Genomic DNA, 17,194 nt, shown 5'->3' with positions numbered 1-17,194 from the left:
GGGAGCAGGGTCAGGGATGAGACTGGCGGGGCAACGTGTGAGAAGATGAGGGTGGCGGAAGCAGGAGAGCATTTCTTACTGTTTACCAACATTCCAAGATGAGGCACCAAGGTCCCCTCCGCTTGGAAGGCTTCCCTGAGCACTTTGATGCCAGGGAGCACCTCCGGGTTCCTTTCTCCCTCCCCGTCCTCACGACTCACTTCCCACTTCCCTTTGCTGCTGCCACACAGTAAGTCAGAGTAGAACTAGGTACAAGGCTGGCCACTGCAGAGCGAATGGACCGTGTGATGGGCTGAATCATGTACCCCAAATGGAAGTCCCACCCTCTGCACCTCGGAGCAGGACCTCGTCTGGACAGGTCAGGGTGATGTGACTGAGTCAGGAGGGAGTCGAGTGAAGCAGAACGGTCCCCACCCAAAGTGACTGGTGTCCTCCGGAAATGGGGAAATCAGAACACAGACAGGCTCCCAGGGAAGACACCACATGGATGTGACACAGGGTCACAGTGTTGCTTCAACAGGCCCAGGGACAGCAATGATGGCCCAAAACTACAGAAGCTGGGGAAAGGAGCCAGCCTCGCCCACACCTGACCTCAGACTCCAGGCTCCAGAACTGTGAGCAATGAGCCCGTGCCACTGAAGCCACCAAGCCATGGTGTTTTGTCACCACAGCCTTACAAACCATCACAAAGCATGACCTGGACAGGGCCGTGGCCTCAGGAGGCAGAGCATGGGGCTCCCATGGGGCTGTCGTGAAATCGGGAAAACGCTCTGCACCCCTGCAGGACCTGGGAGAGCTGCAGGAGACAGCCCACCCGGCAATCGGCCCCGTCCAGCACTGATGGTCACTCAGCCCTTCCTCTTCACCTCCACCCAAACCTCCCACCTCAGGGCACAGGAAGACAGGAGCAGGGCACTGGCCCAGGACCTCCCACTCCTCCCACCTGGCAGACATAATGGATCAAGATGCTCCCTGCTGAGAAGACACCCTCAGACTCTTCCCACCCCAGGGGTCCTGGAAACCACACACCCACACAGGGAAAGGCTGCCAGGGCCCTGTGACGAACAGGACAGCATCTTCTATCACTGGGCCTACTACTCCCCAAACTGCAAGCACCCCGTACGTTCTAAGGGCCCGACACACACTGCGGAGCCCACACATTTTGAGACTTGGGCTCAGAAGAGACCACAGCAGTGGCGGCAACAGCAGTTCCTAACAAGCTGTGAGCCCCGATCTGAAGGATTTCTCAGATGGCTTTTCCTACAGGTTCAGGGACAGCCCCACTCTTCACCATCAAATGATTTCTTTGAGAATTACTAACTAAGCACCTGCGACAGGTGAGGCCAGGGCTCAAGTTTTGGATTCAACAGTGGAGAGGGGAAGCCCAAAACAGCAGATGCCCAGAAACCAAGAAAAACCCAATCATCATTTCACACTGACTCCCTGAATCCCACAGGGAACCCCGCTTTTTTTCTGACACAGGGCATCACGATGCCCTTAGCTGCTGGAAAGTCCCCCCAGATACCCTGCCACCTGCTACACTGACCCTCTCAGGGCGACAGTCACGGTAGGAAAACGGATGACTCCTGATAATGGCAGGGGCTGCAGACCAAGGTCTCTGTCCCTTGAACACCACCCACCCCTGACTGACCCATCGTCATCGATTAGCTGCAGGCAGAGGGCAGAACACGGGGCTGGCAGATCTCCCCAGATCGCCAGCAGTTTGTGAATGCACCCCAGGTTCACGGGCAACCAGCCCGCAGGGACACTGACGTCCTGACTTCGAGCCCCAGATCCTCAGCAGCTCCCCCTCTGCTGGGCATTTGGAGGACATGGCCCGTGCCCCCGAGCCCTCCTACCTGCCTCACTTCATCACAGAACAGGACGAAGACCAGCGAGTACAGGACCAGCTCGAGGGTGTGCGGCACCGCGTGGAAGTCCATGAGCAGCACGTAGGCAAAGAGCAGGAGGAAGGCGATGTAGAAGACCACGTTCCAGGAGAAGACCACCAACGGGGAGGTGAAGAAGGCCACGTAGTGCCACAGGAGCCGCTTGTGCTTGTCCAAGGGCTTCTTTCTGAAGGAGAGGCCAGACGTCATGGTCCAGCCGTCGGGCCCAGCCCTCACGACACACACACATCCAGGAAGGGACCACACAGGGCTCTAGGACTGAGCCCGCCAGACAACTCTGCCTAGATAACTGACCCCACCACCCACCATCTGAAACCAGACCCAGGAAAAGCCTCCCTGCAGTGAACCATCCCTTATCCAAGAGCGTGCAGGTGTGGACGCGCATACACACTTCACACTTGCACATGTACACACACACACACACACACACACACACACACACACGGGGGGGTGCCCCAGCTCCTACCTGAATGACACGAAGCCACAGCCCACCCACCAAGGGAATGAGAAACAGACACAGAATGATATTCCAATTCTTGGTGTCCCGGGAGATCTCTCCATACCATTGCTTGGAAAGAAAATTCTACAAGGACACAAGACAACACAGATTTGATTCATGCAGGTGACCTCTCTCCCAGCCCCCATGCCTCCCCAAAACAGATCTAAGTTAGTATTCTTATAAGCTGCCTGGGCTCGTGAGGGCTGTGAGAGAACAACTTAAAATCCTGTTTGATTTTAGGTTTTCTTCTAAGTTGGGTATGTGAGCTTTCAAACAGCCACGTGAGTGTGAGTTCAATACACCGATGGATCTTTGACCAGCTGATTCTCACTATGTGAGTCCACACCAGTATCCTTCTGACTCTCTTCTCTAATGATCACAAATTCTCGGGCATGGCCAACCCTGTCTGTAGGCCCCAGGGATCCCTTTCCAGACACAGGCAGGTGTCAGTCTTGCAGGAAAAATAAAAGGAAATCAGGAAGGACGAGACCAAGGTCAATGACAATTCAAGCTAAAATGCTCCCAAAACTTTGCCCAGACTGTACCGGCCCCTGGAGGTGGGGCAGGGCTGTTTCTCCTAGGTGGAAATTAGAAAGAGCTGGGGTAGGAGAGAGGGTGAACCTGACCACAGCCAAGGGACCCACAGCTCTCAGAAAAGAGCCCAACAGTGGGAGGAGCTTGTGGGGGATGTGGTTAATTTTCAATATTTTTAAAGCTGCTAATAGCATCTGATGTCAATGCCTATTTCTGGGCACCTAGTTCTGTGGCTGGTGTTTACCTGCACCCCAGGTTGGGCGATGAAATGCTGGTCTATGGCCTCTACCGCCAGCTCCAAACAGTTGCTTCTGCCCCAAGCTTCGCAGGAGTAGACCAGCAGCTGCTCTGCCAAGTCCTCATCACTGCTGTAGCACTCCATGAAGAGCTCTGTACCATCACCAGAGACGGAAGCCAGAATCAGGGCTGGCACCTCGGGAAGCAGCTGGCCCCCAGCCGACCCCCAATCCAAGGACAGTGTGGGCACGAGAATCTCATAAAAGGCACAGAGAAGCCATCACAACACAGTCACTATCCAGCACAGAGCTTTTTAAGACGCACCACACCCTGCAGGGCCAGTGTGATAGTGGGTGTCAGTCAGAGCTCAGGGGATCAGACACAGGAGCCTCCCTCATTGGTGGGCTTTGGTCTCAGTCCAGGCAGAAGGACAGGAGACCCTCTGCCTTTCCTTAGCTAGCACAGACTCTCTATCCCCTGGGCTTCTGTGCTTTCTTGGTAAGATTTCTTCACAGATAAGTCACACCATATAAACCATAGAAGGTGGAAGAAACACTGACTTGGAGCATTCAGGTGTGCTGTGACAGAGACCACTGTACAAAACCTCAGAGGAAATGTTTTAAAGTAAAAATAGAAACCATGGCCACCTGAGGTCACCTGGAAATTAATATATTGAAAGAAATGGCTGCACACCTCTTTTCCAACACCAAGAAGCTGAACACATTGTTACGTTAGATTAGACAGTAGACAAAGGTGTCATGCAGATGTCACCCTGCAAACTTAAAGCTGCAGAGGAACAAGGGAGATACTGAGCAGACCCAGAGCTCTCTGCTGTTGGATGACAGTTGCTCCCAACTCTCCCATTCGCATGTGGTCCTGTCCTCTGCAAAAAGGGCACTGACCAGCTTTAATTAAGGATTGGATAGCAAAGAGCAGCCAGATGACCAGTCCCAAGGCATCCAGGAGAGGATGGCTCAGGAATGCCTGCTATCCCAGGCCATGGCTGATCTCCCCCAGCCCTTCTGGAGCTCCAAGGCTCCTACCTTCAGGGACCTACTCGCCAGCCATCACTGGAGTTGCCCTATGGGACACTGAGGCCTAGAAACCCAACTGCTGCCTTTGCCATTAAAACCAACTCTGCATCAGACCCTGGGACCTGAAGTCTTCTGAGAGCATTTATGTATACACAAAATGCAGACTCACTTGTTCACAGTGTCTTAACTATGTCCAAAAAACACCCTGAAACCTCCTGAGGTGTTGAGCTACTTAGGCCGGAGCCAGGTAGCTCTGCAATGACAGTACTCAAGATTTTCACATTCACTCTGGGAAAAGTCCCAAGTGCCTGGAGCAGGAAGCCTGTACACAGCGTGGGGGTCTGCATGGGTCTGCAGCCTTCCGTGAGGCCAGCAGGGGGAACCCAGACACTCCAGTCTGAGCCTTGGTCCACCTGCAACTCCCCTGGAGTCCCTCTGCTGTGAATTACCCACTGCGCAGGGTCTCATACTCATTTGCCAGCTCCTCTGATTCTCCAGCGGCATTGATGTCATTCTTCACTTTGGCCAGAGTCTTCAGAAGCTTGCTGGCTCCCAGGGCTGCCAGAGTACAGGCCCTAGTCTTTTCAAGGGGTGGAGAAACTTAGGTTAACTCAGAATCCCTTGAAGTGGTTGAGTGGACACTAATGGTGAACAAGGGTGAACTCAGAGCATGAGCAGGAAGGGGCAAAGTCCCAACTATGTGTAACATTTCAAAGTAGAATTTGTAATGAGCACAAGAGTCTTGGACCTGAATATGTTCAATCGTTAATAGGGCGACCTCGAGCCTGAAGCTACTCAGATGAAGAAGCAGTGCAGGAAAAGAAAAACATCAAGATAAATGCCCCGAGAAATTACCAGTAAGAGGGGATGACAGCCAGTCCTCTATTACATCTTTGTCGCCTGCATAAAGAGCTCCCAGATGGGGACAAGTGGGTAAGGACATAAAGGACCTGAACTATGTAACCAGAGGCCATATGTGTGAATTCAGCACTCCAAACCCAACCTGATGCTCTCAAAGTGGAGAAGCTAGTGTTACGTGCTAAATCACACATAAAGTTTTCAATAATTTTTCCAAAGCAGACTTTTTACAAGCCCTATTTCCTGTTCATAAGGCAATAAAGCCAAAAATTAACTTTTTAAACTAAATTTCAATTCCTCACGAACTGAGGAAATATTCACACACCCACACATACTGAGAATCAGGTGCCCACTAGGTGCCCCGCAAGGCAAGCCCACTCTCCAGGGACCACCCTCCTGAACACACCTCCATCAACATGCAGCACAGCCATGACACACAGCCATGACCACCTTGCATCTGCAGTGTGGAAGCAGTGACAGAGAATGGGAGAGCAGTATCTGAGACTGGGGTCTCTAATGACTTAATGACAGTCACATGCTTGGTGCCTGGGAAAGTTTCTGTGCAAAAGGGCAGCATGTCTAGTTGCTATGGTGACACCCTCCATAAGAAGGCTCTGTGCTAGAGTCTTATCAGCCTCAACCTTGCTCTCAGGCACACAGCTCCTGGGAATAGAGGAACTCTCTTGCTACACAGCCACAATGTGTCACCAAGTTCCTGAACCTGCCTGCCTAACGTAATTTTAAAAATGGACTTTCTTTTTAAAAAATATTTTTTAGTTGTAAATGGACACAATATCTTTATTTTATTTTAAGTGGTGCTGAGGATCGAACCCAGGGCCTCACACGTGCTAGGCGAGCCCTCTACCACTGAGCCACAACCCCAGCCCCTGAACAATGAACTTTCTTGAGAGCTGCACAAAGCTCCTAACATTGCACATTGTAACTGTAGAATATAACAGCAGAATAAGATTCATAATGTTGCTAACTCTGTACCTTTCATGAATACAGAGAATAATGCTTGTACAGTCTTTAATCTGATAATGAGGCACATATAAATAAAGATGGCTGGTGTAATTCTTAGACCTGCTTCTCCATCAGAGGAGTAGAGCTCCACCTGATACCAGCCATTATCTTCAAAATCTGAGTCCGTAAAGTGAGTTTTTATTTTCCTAATCCCCATCATCTCTCACCGGAATCTGCTAATTTGGCCTCACTAGTCGCAGAACTGTGGCCATTTTTTTTTTTTTTTTGGTGATGTTTTAGAGTACACATAAGATTTGAGGTCAGAATTGTTACAACCAATCATGCCTTTGGTGTGAACTCAAGCTGGACATTTACCTGTTCCCAAATGACTTTGGAGAGCTCCTTCTTGTGCTGCAGAATGGCCCAGATGAAGAGAGCTTACAGGGGGTGCCAGGTAATGAAAGACACATTCTGGGAGGGGGCAGAGCACAGGGTCAGCTGTGCAGAGGCAAATCACTTCAGGTGCCCAGGAAAAGGGGGTCAGGAAGCCCAGGGGAGCGCCCTGTGCTGGAGGCTCTGTGGCTGGGCCATTGGAACAGCAGAGTGACGCGATTTCCATCTCTGCCACCCTCCAGGGGGTGTAATTTGATGTGAAATCTTTCATCTATCATAAAATATAAAGTACAACTAGAAGAAAAGGTATCAAGAGTGAAAAAAAAGTGCTAAGGGCAATTTAAAAACTAAAAGACCTCTGACAAGGCAGAGAGAAAGCAATTCCTTCTCATCATATAACTCTGTTTCTCATCTAGGGGGAAAAATTGTTCAGATTAAATTCTAACTTTCCTGTGGTTAAAGTTCAACTATCATAACATAAAATGTGCTTCTTTCTTTGGATTCTTATTCAAAGACTCGACTCCTAATACATCAATTAGAATCCTAACTGGTCTTCAAGATTCAAGACCTGTCCTGATAGAAAACATGTATATATTCCCTTTTGACTTCTTTTCACATTTCACCAAAGTCTTAAATGCATAATGTGTAGTTAGGGGTTGTGTTGCAAAAAAAAAAAAAAAATTCACATAAACAGTGTCCAAAAGAAGCTCTCTGGACACTTCGACTTCCTGAGAACACCTAGCTTCTTCAGATTTTTAACTCACACACACTTAAAAGTCCCAGAATTCCAAAAGGTAATGACCTTGTTTGGGTTTCCCCAGAAGCAATACCGAGATAAGAATTTGAGGTAAGTAGGTTGTTTGGAAAATGATCCCAAAGAAACCAGTGGGAAAGTGAGAAAATGAGACATGAAAAGAGAGACATCCACAAAAAGTGTGGAATCAAGCATGCTGCCATGGTAGGCACTGGAGATCCACTCCCCTGGACAGCTCTAGAAGTTCAGGCAGAACACTGCCCCAGGCATGACCGGCCCATCACTGGGCTCTGATCAGCGCAAGCATCTAGCCACAGTCACTGGTGCTGGTCAGGGGAACCCGGTCTCACTCAGCCACACCCCATTCCTCTCAGTTCTTATCTTTGGTAAGCGTAGTACTTTGAAGTCAATGATGCTCTGAAAATTACCTACACAGTTTTAGCAAATCCTTTTATTGTGTGTGTGTTTGAGAGAGAGAGAGAGAGAGAGAGAGAGAGAGAGAGAGAGAGAGAGAGAGAAGACCACATGGAAGAAGTCCTTAAAAATAAACTCTTAAGCCAGGCATGACAAGGGCAGGGCATGTGACACACACTCCTGTAAACCCAACAGCATGGGAGGCTGAAGCAGGAGGATCCCAAATTTGATCAGCCTCAGCAGTTTAGCAAGGCCCTCAGCAATTTAGTGAGACTAAATTTATTTTTTATTTCTCAAAATAAAAAATAAAAAGGACTAGGATGTGGCTCAGAGATTAAATGCCTCTTGGTTCAATTCCTGGTGTGAGAGAGAGAAAGATAGAGAAATGAACTCTTAAAAATGTACACACACACACACACACACACACACACACACACACACACTAAGGATTAAACCCAGGGCACTTAACCACTGAACCACATCTTCAGCCTGTTTTATTTTTTGTTTTGAGAAAGGATTTCACTAAGTTGCTTAGGGACTTGCTAAGTTGTTGAGGATGGCTTTGAACTTGTGATCCTCCTGTCTCAGCCTCCCAAACTGCTGGAATTACAGGCTATGCCACTATGCTAGGCAAGAATACATTTTAATAGTTAAGGTTGTACTTTCATTGTTAAGAATATGTTCTCTGTTAAGGATATATTTTAATTTGATCTTGTAATGTCTTTTGAAGACTTTGCTGTAGGTAAACGAGGCCCTCTGGAGAGATACCCAGATAAATAAAGCAATCTGCACCCTTGAAAAAGAATGCTTTTAGTAAGATGAAGAGACTTGTAAAAACACAACAAAACAATGGACTTGAAAAGTGCCAGTGAGGATGCTCCCATAAGGGCCAGTTAGGGGACACTGGTGATAGAGCTCAGCCTGTCCCAGGATGGTGGCCAACATTCTTTGCTTATTCATAACAAACCATTAGGGGCAGTCAGACTCTAATTTACTTAAAATCATTTTGAAAATTATCATCAAATTAACATTATATAAAAATTAGAGGAAATTAACTTTTTTTTTTTTTTACTTGAAAGAGAAATTGACAATTTGATCCAAACTTCAGAAACAAACCCAGAGAATGAATGAGCCTTTCCGAAGAAAGTCATATGGCATTGCTATAAAAATGAGTGTAATGTGAATAATACTAAAAAGCTTCCTGCCCATAAATCAGTGGTCTGCCCTGACTAATTACACTTCCAGTGTCTGAGATGGAGGGGGATCTTGTGACTCAGGCCATGCCTATGTGCCACCGCATACCAGCCCACCCAACCTGCCTGAGGATTTCTTAGCTCTGGATGTGGATGTTTCTGAGCAGAGGAGTGCCAAGGTATGGCAGGGCCAGGTATATCTCTCCTTGAACCCTGAATCATTTATCAGGCCTCCATGGAAACTTCCGCAGTCTGGCTGGGCACAATTCAGGAGCCATTTGTCAAAAGAAATGAACTTTATTTTTAGAACCACACAGGCCAAACAAAACAACTCCTCAGGAAAAACCCTCAGAGCCCAACTGCCACTACCGGCTTCCCACAAGCCTCTCCCTCAACCACAAGCCTCACCACCTCCCACAATCCTCCTGCTCTTGAGGCTGATTGGCTGGGTCATGTGGGCGGAGCCAAAAAAAGTCCCCCAATGAGCAGCTCCGTGGTCTGAAAGGGCAGGGAAACAGCCTAATGAGCATCACCAAAGAAGAGCCAATCAGCTAGATGTTGTTGGGGCCGCTGTGAGCCAATCATCAGCTGGCAGTCTGAAAGGGCAGGGAAACAGCTCAATGAGCATCTATCTCCAATGAGCATAACCACAGAGGAGCCAATCAGCTAGATGTTGCTGGGGCCGCTGTGAGCCAATCATCAGCCGGAAGCTGGAAGTTTGATGGCAGCTGGAAGTTGGCTGGGGCCCCTTCGGCTGTGGCTCTCAACATCTCCCATCTCTGTTTAAACAACAAGCATGTGGCTTAGGGACCATGCCTGCCTTAGGTTGTCCAATAGTACATATGGTCCTTATGTACATTTTTTGGAGACATATGCCTTTCTGCAGCACTAAGCCCTGATGAATCCAAATTTATAAAGTTTAGAGTAAAAAGGGTTATTTTAAGTTTATCTTTGAGAAATATATACCCCTTCCCAATTCCTTCTTTTTGCTTTAATAAGTACATTTTAATAGTTTAATAGTTTGATGAGCTCTTTCAACTATGCCTTGTCCCTGTGGATTGTATGTGATTCCTGTTATATGAGTAATGCCAAATGTTGAGCAAAATTGTTTAAAAGAGGTAGAAGTATAACCAGGGGCATTATCTGTTTTTAACTGTTTTGGAATGCCCACAGTGGCAAAATTTTGTAAGCAATGAGCTATAACATCTTTTTCTCCAGCATGAAGGGAGCCCATCAAAAATCCAGAAGAAGTATCAACTATAACATGAAAATATTTTAATTTTCCAAATTCTGGCAAGGTGTGTGACGTCCATCTGCCAAATATGGTTAGGTATCAATCCTCTAGGATTGACTCCAAGATTAACTTGTGATAAAAAGGTCACACAATTTTGACATTGTTTTATTATTTGTCTAGCTTGTTCCTTAGTTATTTTAAAACACTTTTGTAAAATATTAGCATTGACATGGAACCTTTTATGAAAATTTATAGCTTCTTCTAATGTAGAGAAAATATGTATGTCATGTGTAGTTTTATCTGCTAAATCATTGCCCAAACTAAGGGCTCCAGGCAATACTGTATGTGCCCTGATATGTCCTATAAAGAATGGATCTTTTTTGTCCCAGATTAGACTTTGTATAGTGGAAAGCAAAGAGAAAACAGTAGAGGAAGCTGAAATCCTACCAGCATCTTCAAGGGATATTATAGCATTAACTATATACTGACTATCGGAAAATAAATTAAATACAGAATCTTTAAACATCACAAAAGCTTGTAATACTGCATTAAGCTCTACCTTTTAAGCTGATTGTTTGGGTACTAAAAATGTAAAAGTTTGATCAGGTGTAACTATTGCTGCTGTACCATTATTTGACCCATCAGTGAATATATTCGGAGCATTCATGATAGGTGTTTTTCTTGTCATTTTTGGAAAAATTACAGGACGCAATGACCAAAAAGACAATAAAGGATTAGATGGTAAGTGGTTATCAAATGAAACATTAGATTTGCACATGATTATTGCCCAAGTATTTAACTCATTAGCTAACTCATCAATTTGATTCATAGTATATGGAGTAATAATTTTATTGGGAGAAATTCCAAACACTCCCTTTGCTGCTTTTATTCCTTTGAGTATTAATTGTCCTACAGCCTCAGGATACCTAGTAAGAATAGTGTTAGGAGAATAAGATAAATGTATCCATAATAATGGACCTTCTTGCCAAAATACTCCTGTAGGAATATTTTTTGTTGGTAGTACAATAAATAATAAAGGCAAACTTATATCAATTCTATCCAAATGCATATTTTCCATATATGTTTCAATGATTTTTAATGCCTTTCTTGCTTCAGGCATTAACATTCGAGGTGAACTTGGATCTGATGGACCTTTTAGGATATCAAATAAAGGTCCCAACTCTCCTGTTGGTATACCTAGATAAGGCCTTATCCAATTTATGTCTCCTAATAACTTTTGAAAGTCATTAAGTGATTTGAGTTGATCTACTCATATTTATGAATTTTTGGTGGACGGACCATGGTTGAGGATAATAGAACTCCTAAATAATTAAATGGAAAATTTAATTGTACTTTATCTATTGCTATCTCTAGATTATAATTTTTTAATAAGTTTGTAAGTGTGGCATAACATTCTAGCAATGTGTTTTTATCTTTGTGTGCTAATAATACATCATCCATATAGTGAAATATTTGTAGTTCAGGATTTTGATTTCTAAGTGGCTGGATTACTTTGTTAACATAAATTTGACACATAGTTGGGCTGTTAGCCATCCCTTGAGGGAGTACTTTCCATTCATATCTCTGATCAGGACCTTCATGATTCAGTGCAGGGATAGGAAATTCAAAACGTGGACTATCCTCAGGATGAATTGGAATTGAAAAAAACAATCTTTAATATCTATAACTAAAACATACCAGGTTTTTGGAAAAGCAGACAATTGAGGAATTCCCAATTGAGCAGGTCCCATAATAACCATTTCATTATTAATGGCTCTTAAATCTTGCAGTAATCTCCATTTACCAGAGTTCTTTTTGATGACAAAAATGGGAGTATTATGGGGAGATGCAGAAGGTTGTATATGTCTTTCTGCTAATTGTTGTTTGACCAGGTCATGGGCTGCTTGTATCTTTTCTTTAGTCAGGGGCCACTGAGGAACCCACTGGTCTTTCTGATTTCCAAGTAATTTTTATTGTCTCAGTGGCCCTTTCTGAAAATCCAACCCATGTCTGTCTGTTCCTTGATCTATTTGTATTGGTGCTGCTATATCTTGTTCTTGTTTTTCTAATCTTTTTCCTTTCCTAAAATCTTGTCTAGCTATAATAGTGCGTGCATTTTGATTGATGTTATTTGTTAATGTCAACCCTAATTGATCTAGGACATCTCGTCCCCAAAAATTTACGGGAAGATGATCCAATACATATGGCTGTATAGTTCCCTCACATCCTTCAGGATCCTTCCAATCTAATACCATTGCACTTCTATGGGGATTAGTTGCCACTCCTAGGCCTCGATGCGTTTGAGTGGCTTGTTGTAATGGCCAATGTTTTGGCCATTCTTGACAAGAAACTACATTTGTAAGGGTCATGGAAGCTTCTGTAGAATAGATCAGACCATATGACAAATGAGGATGGAAATGTCCAAGCAGGAAGAGGAGGCCAAGGAATAGAGAGAGACAGAGAAACTCTTGCAGACAGCATGCAGGGGGTCATTGCCACAGAAGTCTTGCAAATAAAAACAAACAAATGAATGATCCATGATTTGATTAAGAGTAATCTGAAAGGATTTTCGATTTCCTTGGAGGAGCAATGAAGGCACAATACCTGTCTAATTGGAGACTATACACCGGCCTACTTTGGTAACTTCCCTATATCCATATCCTTAACTTAATCACATCTGCAAAGTTTCTTTCACTGTGAAGGGCAGTGTCTTTCACAAGCCCCTGGGATTAGGATACAAACTTTTATATTTAGGAGATGGTGTGAACACAGATGGGCACTGTGTTCCTGGAATCCATGGGGGCAGTTTTATAACCTTAGCCCACAGCATCACTTGGTCATCATCATGAAGGCATAACCACATGGGAGGGTCTCAAGTTGCTGATTGCTCAAGCATCAAGCACTTAGAGAAGGTCTACACCAACTCCATCACAACAGGGAGACAAGTGGTCATGACCTGGCATTTCTAGACCACAGCTTCCCATTCTAGTGTCTGTGACTCCACAATAGACCCTGGACTGTGTAGGACTGATCTCTCCTTTCCTCTTCCCAGAACCTTGTTTGAAGAAGCTGAAGAGCCTCTTCTCCTTGTGGGGTGGAGATTCTCTGGGCTCCTCCCCTCTCACCTGCCCCTCCAAGCCCTGACCCTTCTCATTAACATTCTGTCAGGCCAGGGTAGGAGTTCTCAGGAAGGGGACATTCTAGGGGGAGGCTTTGTTGGTAGCACCTTGCATCTGGTCACTGTGGGCCAGGATTCTGGGCATGATTTTCTTGTAGACTGGGGTCTATTTTTTGCAAACCGAATTTAATAGTTCCCCTAGTAAAAATCAGTCTAATGCAAATGGTGTTAAAGAAAAAATATTAGGCATTTTCTAAGCAGGGCTCACCTAGTGAAATGAGTTTCTAAGTCTTTGTTTGAGCCGCTTCTCAGATTTTTTAACCTTGCTCCTTGATAGTTATAACTTAGAGGAGAGCCAGCCATTATACCTTGCTGAAAGCAGCTGGGAATGTGAGGGGCGGAGCCTGGGGGGAGCTTGCTGGTGGGGAAATGGCCTCAGCCACAAACTGTGGGTGCCCAGTTATTCAGTGGTATAACAGTAGGCATTAAAGTATATCAAATCCCACTACAGAGTGGTGTCTGCCTGTGCTCCTGGATTTGGGAGGAAAATACCTTAATTCTATCTGCTTGCCCTGTGAAGGACGCTGATCCAGGACAAGAAGCCACACCCCCTGCCTAATCCACTGACCAGGGCCCTAAGATCCCCCTTGAGCTTGCCTTTCTCTTTCCTGGGCTTAGATCCTTCTTCTCCATTGGTGGATTTAACCACATTCCATCAGCCGCCCTTGGACAGATTCCTGGATGCAGACTCAAAGTCAGGGCTGGTTCATTCTGGACAAAGCAGAATTCATTGCCAGTCCTTTTTCAACTTCTAGAGTCCACCTGCATTTCTTGGCTTGTGGCCTCTTGCTTAATTGTCCCAACCTCTTGTTTTATTGTCCCATCTCCTGCCTAATCCCCCTATCTTGCTCATCCAAGGGTCTTGTGACTATAGTGGGTCTACCTTGATAATCTCCCCACCACAAGATCCTTAACTTCATGACAACTATGAAATCCCTTTTACCAAGTAAGGAATGTCTTTAATGGATCATTGGGATTAGGGCATTTTTTTAAAAAGAAGATGGTATTATCCTGCCTACATTAGGTGGGAATGAAGGGAAGTGCTTCGGGCTCGGGAAATGAGGTGGACAGACAGAAGACAGAATTTTTAACTTGTTCTGAGGCTGATGTGGAACAGGAACAGGGAGTAAAGAAGGAGTCTCCTAGCATTCATGAACCTCAGCAGAAGGTGGCTATAGGAGACTGTTCATAGTGGGGATGAACTAGTGGCAGAGAGAGCTCTGAGCTGCCCAGAGCAGCAGGACCAAGACAGATGGCAGCACCAGCTCTCAGCTGCAGCAGCAGCATCTTTTAGCTAAAGAAATAGTCACAGAGGTAAGGACCATCATGCAGAAGTACCTGCCTGCTCCCCTGAATTTCTGGAACCATATAAGCCTTGATTTTTATGTGACCCCATAGAACACAGAGCAGGGAAAGGTGTCCCTCAAATGAATATCTGGTTGGGCTAACTAGTTGGAACTGAAAAAGATTCATTGTAATTTTCAGGAGTTTTCAAAAACAGTGTGATGTTGAACTTTCATATCATGGTTTTAAAAAATCATACTTCTGGAGTTATAAACTTGCTGTGACTACAGAAGGTAGATGAGCAGGTAAAGGCAGAGTTTTCAACAATATGCTCCAAGCAGTGTTTACATGGGAGTTAGCCATGAGGAGACATCTCACTTCCAAATACTTCTGAATCAGGGGTCTACACCTAAACCAAACAACCTGCTAGGTGGTTGGGCTCCTTCCATGGCAGATATTATCTGAATAACAATAGCCATATTAATAACTCTATCCAGCAGGGGGGATAAAAAGGTGGTAGGGTATTCCCAAGAGGAAAATTAATTTCTTTTTATAATCTGCCATAGTTTATTTCACATATTCATGACCCGCCCAGTATGTTTTTTCTTTATGATGAGCCATAAAAATGACAAAATACATTAGCCAAGTTCTTTGTTTCTGCTAAAATGACCATATTCAAAAATAATAACAGAGACTTGTATCAGCGATGCAAAAGATGCATGAAGTAATTGGGGTTAATTTGTACACAAACTGTCAAGGCAGTTTTCCTCATGGCCTGCATCTTCTGAATTCATTAATCTCTAATTACGGCCAGTGGGGACCAGCAGTTAGAAGGTTAAAGAGGTTCTGACAGGCCTAATCATTGCTCAGGAAGCTGAAAATGTATGCAAAGTCTCGGCAGATGGGGTGAGAGCAGCTTCTGCCAAGTGATAACTGTTATTCCTTTGCACCTCCAAAGCTGTCATACTAATAGGCACATTTTAAATTTATTAATGCTCTAGTTACAATGCATACACAGTCTCTAATGGTATGTCATTCTGAGTATATAAACTGAGCAATAAACACATATTACCTGGTAATGGTAAAATTATTTGTTGCCTGTTTGATTTTTTTTTTTTTTGGAGGGGGAGGGATATCTTGTTCTGGTAAGAATTGTCCCAGGAAAAGCTTCCTTCCCTTTGTTAAAATAGCATCAGAGCTACATTGTGGATGGGCTTCTCTCTGCACTCTGATATAGGAAGCCCCTCTGAAATCACACATTCCGTTCTCCTCTTTACCAATTTCTGACCTCTCATGTCAGAATCTGGTAGTTAAAAACAATTCAAGAGGGCTGCTTGGCTGGACTTTGGGAAAGAAACAGAATTCGAAGCTTTGATGATAGAATCCTTTAAAGTGAGAAAAACCCAGGGTCCCACTTGGTGTTTGTGCCTTTATACCAATTCATAAAAGTAGAGGTATGTATGTTCTTTCCAATTTCCAAATGCCCCATCTTCCATGTCACATTCTTCTCAGGTGGCCTCCCTGACTTTAACCCTGATCACTTTAAAGCTAACTTATCACCAATAAGAAGTATCTTTTTTTTTTTTAAACAAACGAGGTCTCTTTTCTTTTCTGTGACTGCAGCTATGACATGGGAAGGGCCTTTAATTAAGTGCAGCACTTAGTGCCACAATTGTTTACATGTTGGAGGCTACAGAAATGGAGACAGCTGGAATGGATAGTCCCTAAATTGTAGGCTTCGTCAGGACTACAAGATTCATAAGCGGTCCTAATAGCATGATAAGGTGTTAATCTCAGCAACAGAGCAATTATCTGTCCAGTGACTGACCGCCACTCTGCACCCACTAGCCCGTTGCAGCTAATTAATTTACACTGTAATGAAGTAATGTTACAATAACAGCAACAAAAAAAAATGTCTTGAAGATTGTATGTTAATTAAAAACTATGATTACATTTTCTTGCTAGGTGATCTGTTTAAGATTTTTTTTATATCATCCAGCAACAATAGCACACTGTTAGGTAATGAGTTTTCCTTGCTGGGGAAGGAATAACTTATCTGCTATGATTCTGCAGGGACTACAGGAATAGCTCTAGTTGATTAATAAATATGAGCCGTGTGACCTCAGGTAAGTGCCCTCATCTCTCTGAGTTTGGTTTCGTCATCCCCAAAGCAAAGAGTTGGCCTAGACTATCTGTAACCTCTAAGCTCATTTTCAGTTCTTGAAGTTCACAATTCTATGAATCCAAATGCCCTATAGCCAGAACTAGTTAGGAGCAGGTCAAGTCTTATGTCTTCCACTGGACATTTAATGTGCTTTCTGATTGTTCTGTTTATTTATAATTTGTTTTCCTATATGTGTACACTGAATATTTTCGGTTCCATTGCTGTATTTTTTCCTTTATGAGATAGACATTCATTTTCAGAGATTAAAAAAACAAAACAAAACAAGCAAACTGTTTTCAGCATTACTTTAATGAAAAACCCAGTGAAGAGAGTCTAGACATGCCCCACAGTGGTATCAGCTCACTTGGTGTGATGTGGCACTGAGGAAGAAGGGCCACCGTCCAGGCTCTATGAACAGTGAGAGTATGGGGTCTGCTCCGTGAAGTCCCCTGTTCAGGTATGCATAAGCCCCTGTCTGTGTCTCTGCTCAGAAGACACCTGGCCTCCTTGGGCCTCGTCCCTGTATATATCTGAAAATCCTGGGG

At 44.6% G+C, this 17,194-nt stretch overlaps 1 pseudogene; it reads right to left on the bottom strand.

Annotated features, from left to right (window-relative positions):
- The window catches only part of LOC144367187 (transient receptor potential cation channel subfamily M member 8-like), a 484,089-nt pseudogene that overhangs the window by 7,013 nt on the left and 459,882 nt on the right, over positions 1-17,194 (bottom strand).

Source organism: Ictidomys tridecemlineatus, chromosome 1 (genome assembly GCF_052094955.1).
Source record: "Ictidomys tridecemlineatus isolate mIctTri1 chromosome 1, mIctTri1.hap1, whole genome shotgun sequence".
In the NCBI taxonomy this organism is placed as follows: domain Eukaryota; kingdom Metazoa; phylum Chordata; class Mammalia; order Rodentia; family Sciuridae; genus Ictidomys; species Ictidomys tridecemlineatus.
The sequence above is the reverse complement of the archived record's forward strand: the minus strand, read 5'-3'. Positions and strand labels throughout refer to the sequence as shown.